Genomic DNA, 12,286 nt, shown 5'->3' on the forward strand with positions numbered 1-12,286 from the left:
ACTTGACGTGTAAATTTAGACATGCTCGTTTGAATACATTTTTCCAGTGTTCAACATGCATAGAATTGCAACTTTTCCACCAAATAAAAAGAAAAATGCTCCTCAATTTCCTTTCTAGGTGTATTTTCTATTTATTGTGCTTGGAACTTACGTTCCTATGCACGAAGTTCCTATGTATGAAGTGCTTAAGGACTAAGGGGGGATTAGTTTGAGCTGTAGAGTCAAAGTAATGGCCACAAAAATAGAAGAAAAAAAATCAGGACAAATAAAAATCATTTGTCTCACTTTTTGTGTTCTACTTTATGCTACATTGGGACTATACTTGACACATGAATTTAGGCGTGCTCGTTTGAATGCATTTTTTTCAATGTTCAAAGGGCATAAAATTGCAACTTGTTAGGACATATGTGAATCATGTTAGGAACATATTGTTAGGATTAGTGCTCTTAAATCCTACTGTATGATGCTATGTATGATATTAAATTTGACATTGTGTATGACATTATATATGACTTAATATTGTGTTTAATGAATTTGTTTTATTATTATCTGAAATAATGGTAACATGAATATTAGGACATGAATATTAGGACATTATCATTTAGTTCATGAGACGCATAGTATGTGATTTATGTAAAAAGTCACAGAAGATATAAATCACAAGTTCTTTGTAAACTCAGAATTATAGTTCATAGTCAATGATGAAATTGGGCATTTCATCTGTGAAGACTATAACATATCAACCACGATGATTTGTCTTGATCATGGAAATAGAGACTTCTAGTTGATGTGTTAATATGTTTTAAGAGTTAAGACATATTGAACTGGACCGCTGTGAGATTTATTATTTTCCTAATGACTGTCATATGAATAATAAATCTCATGACTTGTATTTGCATAAGCTCTTAATCCTGAGAGAATAATGGACCTGATCATGAGGTGTAGATTGTTTTGATATATCAGGAGTGAGATTTATAGTAATGGTCAAAATCTCAGTATGTTGGGCAGCCACATTTAGTGTTGATGAAACATGTATTCTTAAGATGGAATTCATAGTCTCTTAACAGAGATATAAAATATTCTCTTGAGATAAGTTTAATGAGTTTATTATTCAGAGAGTTAGGTCTAACCACTTTAGTAAGACTCAAGTATATATTTATGGAATTGGATTTCATAAATATATAATGAATAACATTTAAGGATTAAACCGGGTACTCAAGGATTAAGATGTAGTAATTTACAAAGTGGTAGTCTACATTAATGACTTTGTATTATTACGAATATTTTATAAAGGGGTTGCATGTATAATAAAGTCTTGGGATATAATTTATAGATAAGGCCTAGAGTGCAACTATATTTATATAGTGGTATTAAATATAGTTAATGGTAACTTTGGACTTGTCAAGAGTTGACAGAAAAGTCCAAAGCTCATTGGAGCTAGTGTCTTATTGGTTCCTTTTGGTCCCACTCCAAACCACACACTTAAGCCCAATTGGAAAGGTCCAAAAGGCCAGCCCAATTAGATAATTGGTTAAATACAAAGGGAAAAATGTACATAATTTCATGGGTGAGAAAAACAATATTTTAATGGTGTGGAAGTGAGTGTATATCACTCTCTAATCATCCCTTTGTAACCAATTGAGAGTCCACACTTCTTGGGCTTTAGTGGAATTGGAGTGAAGATTAAAAGTATTCCTAAGTGCTTCAATCTTCGATTTTGAAATTCACCGCTTCAAGGTACGCTCTCTTGTTCTCAAATTCTGAAATTTACTTAACGTATGTTATTAATTTCGAACGATGTAGATCCGTTATTTTTCTGCTGCATACATACTTATTTCCATCACATATGTCATCTAGAATTGGTTAATCCTTTGACAAAATTTTACTTGTAATTGGGTAGATCTAGGATATGTATAATACTCCAAGGAACAAGAGTTTAAGTCCAAGTATTAAAGCCATGCAAGTCTGTTCAAGAAACAAGTGAATAAGTGTTGGATTTTAAAACTCGACAGCTAACTCAATAGATAGCATCTATCGAGGTTTAAAAGGCAACTTTTGCCTGATTCTCGACAGCTGCTCGATAGATAACCTATCTATCGAGATTTACAAAAATCAGTTTTCCAGATCTAATTTCGCTCCAATCCATGTATATATGTTTCGGCTTTCTTTTCTCACAACCCTAAACATATATAAAGATTATTTTAAGGGCCATCACAGCTGATGTAACTTAATGTAAAAAATTTTCACAAGCATATTGTGACCGGAGACATATGCCCTAATTCATCTTCTTCTTCAAGAAGTTGCTGCATTTGTACACCGTAGGATTTTGTAACCAAGGACTTTCGTGATCTTCATCGTGTTGATGAACTGAGGAACTTTACAGCCAACATTCTTTTCAAGTTAGTGATTAGTCATGTACTTTGATCCGTGCATCAATTTGTTAGTCACGTACTGGGAGTCGTGCATTAAAAGGAGTAATTGTCACTACAGAACATGTCCAATTGGGTTTTGGGGTAAGGGTTCAATTGTAGGTTGGTATAAGGTACTAGAATTCCTTTACTTGTAACCTCTTGTTGTGATAATAATGGATTTTCGGGAGTGGTGACCTTAAAATCACCAGGTGGGTTTTTGCCTTGAAGGTTTTCCCTATTTGTAAACAAATCACCTTGTCAACTTTATTTTCCACTGCATATTAACTTAATTGATGATTTGTTTATGCTATCACGCATATTGCATGCTAATCAGATTAATTAATTAACTTGACTAATTTAATTGATTAATTCATTACAAGGGGTTAATATATTTTTGACCCATCACAACTTTTTCACCAAAGAAAAAGAAAAGGTGCTTCTCAATTTCTTTCCCAGTATTATCTATTTATTGTGCTTGGAATTTACATTCATGGATTTTTTTTTTTTACTTTTTCTTGACTGAAAAAGTGGAAAATTCTTTTCACTTGAATAGTCAAAGTTCTCATGCACAAAGCAACACCAAAAAGTTAGATAGAAATCAGGATGATTACAAATGTTTTGTCTCACTTTTTGTATTCTACTTTATACTCTATCAAGTCTATACTTAATGCATAAATTTAGATGTGCTAGCTTGAATTAAGGGATTCAATTTCGTACTGGAGACTGTTTCAATTTAACTAGGGGAATGAAATATTTCAATATCAGTTAATACCGATGTACCGTTTCAAGTTTATCGCTATTTATATATTTCTATACATAAATATATATATATATATATATATTTGTTTTATTTATGTAAGTATGAATTTATTAATTTTTACTTTTATCAACATAAAATTTAAAGTCTATATATTTTATAAGCCTACATATTAGTTTAAGTATATTAACCAATATATTAGATTAAATTAAAAAAAATTAATAATTTTTTTAAATTTTTTATTATTTTTATTGTACTAGCTGAAATGCCAATACCGGCTAGTATGGGCCGATTCAGGCTGGTACAACCCGATATTTTTTTCGGTACGTTTTGAAGGAGTACCAGTATCGATTTAATGAGCAATATGGTATATTTCCCTGGTACGGCTAGTACCGGTACGATATTGACTTCTATGGGTTGAATAAATTTTTTTCAATGTTCAAAGTACATGTAATTGCTCCCTTAAAAATATTTAATTTTTTTAAGGTACATGTAGACACCACATTTTGTACCCCTTATGACTTGGGCCCGTGTTCCCCAATGATACTGAAATTTCTAAGACCCAAGGTTGATTTAGGGCCCAACAGATTCTAAATTGAACTGAAAAATGTTAAAATGGAAAATAAAACTTGTTATGAATTGCCCGAAAAAACTAACTTACAAAAAAAGAACTACCCAAACTGTTGGGAATTTAGAGGAGTAATATAATGAAATAACAAAATGATCTAGTAGACAAATAGAAAATTTGATTGACTTGGAGGCACAATTAAATGTTATACTTAGACAATATTTGCCCCCACACAAGAATTGCTCAAGGGTTACTACAAATTTATCCCCAGGATACAACCGTGTTTCTTAGGTTTTACAAATATCAATTTTGGAGAAAACCCACAGGTTTCTTGTGTTTATAAGAAAGATGAAAGAGAAGAAGTTACCAAATGACTATGAACCACTATTTATATCCAAAAGATTAAAATCATTCAATAGGACATTTTCATTTAATATGCACATTTTTGGTCAATAGGCACATTTTTATTCAATAGGCATCTTTTCAGTCAGTAGGCACCTTTAATATATATCAAATACGAAGGGTTATGACCTTTTAATAGACACCTTTAGATACATCTAATTTGAAAGGTTATGACATTTTAACGGACAACTTTTTGTATATATATTATAACCTGTCGTATATATACAACACAAACGAAACTAGTGATGCAACATTTTGTCTCTTATTCATTTTCACAAAAACCTAATAAATAAAACAACATTACTTTTTTTTTCTTAACTTATAAAATTTTGTGCTATTTCTTACAATATAATAATATTTTTATTATGTATATTATATAAATATATATATATATATTATGGTAGATTCTGAAATGGTACACTAGTATGTACCTGTACCAAAATATTCTGTTTTAGTTAATGTTATGAATATCATTTCAACACTTATTTCAATTTATCTATTAAAATGATATATTTCAGTATTGATCAATTTCATCATATCATTTTAAAGTTGCCATATAAAAGTTATTATAAAATTTTTATAAATTTAAACCTAAGTCCTACCACAGATAAATTTAAAATTATTTTTTTTCCCTTCTTTATTCCATCCCCCTCCTCACCTACCAACAATAGGCCACGAAACATTATTTCCCAAGGCTCCAATTTACAAAGTTCAATGAACACCGCATAATCTTTAAAAATATCTCCATTGCATCTACTTCTCCCTCCCTTTTTGCCTTTTTCTTCTTCTTCCGTTTGCTTCCCATTTCCGAAGTAGTTTCCTCACTGCAACTTCCAGTTTGCAATTCGCACCAATTTTTTTTTTTCTTCCCTTCAATTTACGTATGCAACAACACATCTAGAGTAAAGGCAGGTGATCTCATTGTTTCATTTTCTAAACTATTTCTTTCATTCTCTATCTCAGTTCACTCTCCAGTACCGGCCGGAATTTATATTTTAGCCGAAATTGATCGGAATGGCCGGAATTACCCAAAACTGTCCGGGATTGGACTCGAGATGGAACATGTTGTATTAGCATTCTGAATTGCATCCTGGTATGAGATATTCCAAATGTTCAGGTCAAAATGGAACGGATTTAATACATTAGTTTTAATTACCAAACCGAAATAACTACCGAAACACAATTCAAAACGTTAAAAAAAATGGAAAAGAAAGAAAGAGTAATTAACTTTTTAAAATCATATTAATATATGGAGATAATATAATAATAATATATAATAAAAAGAGTACACCAAAGTTAAATGCATGTTTGACACATGGCAGTGGTAGTCTTCAAAATATTTTGAACTAAGATGAATTGAGCCATCAGCCATTCACATGGGTGTCAGATAAGGGTTAGAGTATCACATCACTTGGTGGATACTCTTCTATAATACAAAATTTTTTCCATTTTACACATTTTGACAAAAAAATCTCCCGTATTAGCTCATGTAAACTTGTGTAAAATCTTCTAAAAATTTCCATTAGCTACAGTAACTGTGCATATATACACGGTTACGGTAGCTTGTGTATACATTATTTTAATAACTTATAATTTCGCTCCTTTTTTCCTCTCTCTTCTTCATCTGCACAACCAACGCCCTTAGCTTCTTTCTCTGATACACACACTCCCAAAGACAAAATCAAAAATCAACCACGAAATCAACAACAAAATCACCCATAGACACCACAAAACCAAACACACCCACACACGGACACACCAACTGAGACAGAGAGAGTGGATCAGCGCTTGTGGCGGATCAGAGAGCTTGGCTTGGAGTTCTTCTCGTCGTGCTTGGATCGGAGTTCTTCTCGTCGTGCTTGGATCGGAGACAGAGAGAATGGATTGGCGCTTGTGGCGGATTGGAGTGCTTGGATCGACGTTCTTCTCGTTGTGCTTGGATTGGAGTTCTTCTCGCCGTCCTTGGATCGAAGACAGAAAGAGTGGATCGTGAGTTTTAGAAAAGAGAGGAGAAGAGATGACTGAAAACGTTGGAAACTTGGAATAGAGCGGAGTTTCAGAGAAGACTCTAGAACAGAGTCTTGTGAGTGGAGAGAGAGAGACTAGTGAGTGGAGAGAGAGGGTTTGAGATAAAATAATAATAAGAAAAGAAAGAAAATGATTATTTAAATAAAAGAAGTGATAGAATAGATGAACTGATGTGGGTATTTTATAAAAATGAATGTGTAAAATAGAAAAAGTAGGTTTTTAGTGTAAAAATAGATGTATAAAATGGATGAACTGATGTGGATGCTCTTAGGCACACTAATTAAACAAAAAGACAACAAAGCACAATTTAAAAAAACAAAGGCATCTTATCAACCAAAAAAAAGAAAAAGAGGCGGAGTCCTATAAATATATATATATATATATATTTTTTAAATAGAGGCATCATTATAAGAAAATTCATAAGCAAAAGAGAGGTAACGTCTGGGTAAAGCAAAAGCGAAGAAGAAGAAGGGGCGGCGGGGACGATCGGATATACGGAGGCTACACTGAAACTCTATTTGGTATATTTTTCAGCTGGCTTTTTTTTTTTTTTTTTTTTTTCCTTTCTTTTCTTGTACCAGCCGATTTACTTGTTTCGGCTGGAATCCGAGGTTTTCACGGATATTGCCGGAATAACCCGGTACATCTTGGCATTTAGAGCAGCACGAAACAGCCGTGTTTCAGTACCAACCTAGATACTGGTACTAAAATTTTCAACCGTACCGACAGTACAGTTGAAATCAACTCCAGAGCCAAAACTTTGAATACAATTTTTTGGCAAAATTTGCCAAACAGTATGCTTTTTCCAAAAAAATTAGGTGCGTGACATGCGTTCAAAGTTATTTAGTAAGTTAGACTATTTTTGAAAATCGAGTTTGGCAAAATCGACTTTGGGCTGGAAAACGAACACTATAATGGCATTTTTTTTTTTAGTGGCGTTTGTAAAAACGCCACTATAGGTGCCCTATAGTGACGTTTTCTATAAACACTACTATAGGCACTAAAAAACGCCACTATAGTGTTTGTTTTCCAGCCCAAAGTCGATTTTGCCAAACTCGATTTTCAAAAACAATCTAACTTACTAAATAACTTTGAACGCATGCCACGCACCTAATTTTTTTGGAAAAATTTACTGTTTGGCAAATTTTGCCCAATTTTTTCAACGTTCAAACTTTAGAGTACGTAGAATTCCTCCCATCAAAAAAAGTTGATAGAATTGCAACTTTTTCAACAATAAAAAACAAAAGGAGCTTAATTTCCTTCCCCGGTTCTTTTTCCTTTGGAATTTATGTTCATGGTCGTTTCTCTTTTACCCTTTTCTTGACTTGGAAAGTGATACCACAAAAACTATAAACAACTTTTTCACAAATTTTTCCAAATAGTAGGTATACGTAACAACCGACAACCAACACATCTGTTACGGAAGAGAGCTAAAGTAATAGTTCTATAATTGTCTGTGGTAGTAGAAAAAACTCTTTTTTCCACGCGAGAACAGTCAAAGTCTAGGGGTGATGCATGGGTGAGTGGGGCCATTGCCCTCCCAAATTTTGAAATTTGTCTGAACATGTATAGAAGAGTTTGCACCAAACATGTTTGGATTTATTTTTTTAATGTAACAATTAACATATTATTAATTCACTCAAAAAATCTTATCATAAAAATTACACATGAAATGTATTTTTAGTTGTCATATAATGAGTTAGAGTAAAATAACTTTAAATATACTTGGAGCCTAGCTTATTTTTTTAAGTAAAGGATAATTCATGTTTTTGAAAATTTCATTAGTTCAATTAAAATATTTTTCGATTACTTTAGTATAAAATTTAATAATTTGAAATGAAAATGAAACTTTTTAAAAATTTCACTATGAAAATGGTAAAAATAAATTTTATTTTATGAAATATCACCATCAAACATAATTTTGATTAAAAATACTAAGTTTTTTTTTTTATTTTTTTTATTTTTTGTTGGGTATGTGTATATATATAACTTATCAAAAAAAAAAATGTGTATATAATAAAAAAGCGCACGTGTGTGTATATTGCGTGCATGAGATTGTTTTGATAAATATATTAATGCCGCAACTTGATCCTCAAACAAAAATTCTTAGCTCTACCCCATCCAAAGTCAATGATGATGGTGAAACCCTTCCCTTCCCATTAAGGACAACACTTGACTTGATTGGTATTTAAAGAAAGAGAATGATGAAAATTGATAAACAAAGATACTGAATCAAATCCTTAATTTTCACTAGCTTCAAAAAAACCATGGCATTCACTAGCTTCAAAAAAGTATTTTCCCCCGTTTCTCTATTCGTGTTGGCCCCGTTACATTTTTCCTTTATTTCTGATTCTGTTTACGTGGATAAAGAAACTGAGACAAATGCTCTTCTCATTTGGAAAGCCAGTCTTCAAAATAAAAACCAGTCACTCCTGCCTTCATGAACTCTCCTTCCTAATACTAATGCAACCAATTCTTCCAACAATCAAAATGCAAGCTCAAATCCATGCAGTTGGTTCGGTGTTTCTTGCAACCATGTAGGAAATGTTATTAGATTAAGCCTGACTAACTCAGGCCTGAAAGGTACTCTCCATGAATTTTCATTCTCATCACTCCCTAACCTTTCATTTGTTGACCTCAGCATGAATGAACTCTTTAATACAATTCCTATTGATATTAGTAACCTGTCTAAACTCATATATCTTGATCTATCCTTTAATAACTTATCGGGGAAAATCCCACCCTAGATCGGTCAACTGATCAACCTTGAGGTCTTGCACCTCGCTAAAAATCAGTTAAGTGGCTCAATTCCTCCAGAAATAGGTCATTTAAAGTCTCTTAATGACCTTTCTTTGTATGCCAACAATTTCTGTGGATGCATTCCGGCTTCATTAGGTAATTTGAGCTATTTGACTGACTTTTCTCTCAATAGTAATTTCTTTTCGTGTTCCATTCCTATATCTTTAGGTAATTTAAGTAACTTGGCTTATTTGTACCTCTATGATAATCAACTTTCTGGTTCCATTCCTCCACAAATTGGAAACCTTACCAATTTAGTTGAACTTGACATAAGTAACAACAGTTTCAAAGGTCCCATCCTTTATAGTATTGCAAAATTTGAAAAGCTAACATTGTTGCATATGAACCAAAACCAGCTCTCTGGCCCCATCCCCCTAGAAATTGGAAATCTGAAGTCTCTCATATTCTTAAGCCTTGAAATAAATTATCTTTCTGGCTTAATTCCTACATCTTTAGGTTCTTTTAGAAACTTAACTGTTTTACACCTGTATAGCAATCAACTTTCTGGTACCATTCCTGAAGAATTAGGAAACTTGACTTCCATAATTGATCTTGAACTGAGTAGAAATCAGTTGAATGGTACTATTCCAACTTCCTTTGGTAGGTTGAGTGGATTAAAAGCTTTATTCCTCCTTGATAACCAACTTTTTGGTCCCATTCCACCAAGGATCGGAAACTTAATGAAGTTGACTGCTCTGTTGCTGGATACCAACCATTTCACTAGCTTTTTGCCTCAAAACTTATGCCATAGTGGGTCTGTCCAATTACTAAGGGCAGACAACAATGATCTCACAGGTCCAATACCAAAAACCTTGAGAAACTGTAGAAACTTAATTAGAGTCCGCCTTGAAAGAAACCAAATCTTTGGAAATATATCTGAAGATTTTGGTGTCTATAGAAACCTACAGTACATGGACCTGAGTTACAATAGATTTTATGGTGAAATCTCATACAACTAGGGCAAGTGCACACAGCTAACCACTCTAAAGATTGCTAGGAACAATATTTTTGGTCGCATACCACTTGAAATTGGAGACTTAGTTCAACTCCAATTACTTGATCTTTCTTCTAACCACTTGGTTGGGGAGGTTCCAAAGGAATTTAGAAAGTTGACTTCTTTGTCGAAGCTGATGTTGAATGGCAATAAACTTTATGGTGGTTTACCCTTGGAGCTTGGGTCATTAATAAATCTTGAGTATCTAGATCTATCCACTAATAGGTTTGGCATGGCAATCCTAAGAAATATAGGGAACCTTTCGAAACTACATTACTTGAATATGGGCAACAACAAGTTTATCCTTAACATTCCAGTCCAAATGTGTGAATTAGCTCATTTGTCCCAGCTAGATTTGAGCCTTAACTCACTCGAAGGAGAGATACCTTCACAAATCAGCAATATGCAGAGCTTGGAGTTGTTGAATGTATCCCACAATAACTTCTCAGGTTTCATGCCAGCTACTTTCAAAAAGAGGCGCGGCTTGTCGTCTGTTGACATATCCTACAATGAGTTAGAGGGTCCTCTTCCCAATAGCCGAGCATTTCATGATGCCCACATTGAAGCATAACAAGGTAATAAAGGATTGTATGGAAACGTTACGGGATTGCAACCCTGTAAGGCAAGACATATCTCAGAGAAGGGAAATAAAATCATTTTCCCTCTCTTGGGAACACTTTCGCTTGTATTGGTATTCTTGGGAATATTCTTCATTTTAAAAGGAAAAGGGCAAAATCCACAAGAAAATCAAAACACATACATAGACAAGGAAGAAGTGTTTACAATATCAACTTTTGATGGAAGAACAATGTACTAGGAAATCTTTGATGCAACCCAGGGTTTTGATGCTAAGTTTTGCATTAGGGAAGGAGGATATGGAACCGTCTATAAAGCCCAGCTAATATCTGGAGACACATTTGCAGTTAAGAAACTCATATCCTTGTGTGATGGTAATATTTCACAACAAAAAGAGTTCTTAAATGAGATAAGCGCATTAACAGAAATCCGGCATCAAAATATTGTAAAATTGCATGGCTTTTGTTCACATTCACATTTCTCAATTTTAATTTACGAGTACCTTGAAAAGGGTAACTTGGCCTCAATTTTGAGCAATGATGGAGGAGCTAAAGAATTGGACTGGAATAAGAGGGTGAATATCATCAAAGGTGTGGCTCACGCTTTGTCTTACATGCATCATGATTGTTCACCACCAATTGTTCATAGGGACATATCAAGCAAAAAATGTTTTGCTAGATTTAGAGTATGAGGCTCATGTTTCAGACTTTGGCACAGCTAAGATTCTTAATCAAGACTCATCCAATTGGACTTCACTTGCTGGCACATATGGATATGTTGCACCAGGTAATGTACTTACTTGTTTAAACAATATAGAACATAGATCATTTGAATACATTGTCATAATATTCTACTTCTTTTTAGAGCTTGCTTATAAAATGAAAATAACTGAGAAATATGACATGTTTAGCTTTGGAGTTTTGGCTATTGAAGTGATCAAAGGTAGGCATCCTAGTGAAATCATCTCCATTTTATCTGCTTCAACCATGGAGGAGAATTTCTTGTTGAATGATTTGTTAGACATACGCCTTCCACCTCCCACTCTTGAGGTTGAGAATCAACTAATACTCATCAGAAAGTTGGCAATTGCATGCTTGCATGCTAATCCAAAATCTAGACCAACTATGCATATGGTCTCTCAGATTTTATCAAGCTGAAGTGCACTTTCCTAGAGCCATCATAGTCTGACTAGGACAAGCAAGGATATGAAATAAGACACTATATTCTGTCAAATTTATGTTGTTGAAGGCAATTGTTTGTTTAAGATTATGTAAAGCCTAGATTACTACTAGATGTTTAATTGCAAGTATTAATAATGCGCTTCTAGTAACACAGATTTCAAGGCATTGTGATTATACATGTATGATTAGCTATTGTTAGAGTTTTTGGCCCTGATAGTAACAAAGTTAACCAACTCTTGACCAAGTAATTAATTAAATTACTTATGCCTTAGATCTGAACTTAATAACAACACATGAACATGGATCACACAAAGACACCAAAATGATGACTTGAGAAAACCGATGAAACAAACTATTTCATATAAAAACTTAGGGGATTTAATCATCAATACCCAAGTCAACAAATCCACTAGAATATTATTGAAGTGTGTAAAAAAAGTTTAACCCTAACTTGAATGTAACATGACCACACATAGCTTCAAGACTATGGGTTCTTCTATTCTCAACTTGTTGCATGTGAATGTATGCTTAGGACTCCGAGAACAACTCTGAAAGATTTGTACCAGTAAC

At 33.5% G+C, this 12,286-nt stretch overlaps 1 long non-coding RNA gene across 1 annotated transcript; it reads left to right on the forward strand.

Annotated features, from left to right (window-relative positions):
• The first annotated feature begins 9,473 nt into the window (after positions 1-9,473).
• Positions 9,474-11,799, forward strand: LOC112030091 (uncharacterized). Its single transcript, XR_010626914.1, has 2 exons — positions 9,474-11,321; positions 11,400-11,799. It is a non-coding gene; the product is annotated as an uncharacterized LOC112030091 (long non-coding RNA).
• The last annotated feature ends 487 nt before the right edge of the window (positions 11,800-12,286 follow it).

The sequence above is a fragment of the Quercus suber genome, unplaced genomic scaffold, assembly GCF_002906115.3.
Source record: "Quercus suber isolate HL8 unplaced genomic scaffold, Cork oak 2.0 scaffold_918, whole genome shotgun sequence".
NCBI lineage: Eukaryota > Viridiplantae > Streptophyta > Magnoliopsida > Fagales > Fagaceae > Quercus > Quercus suber.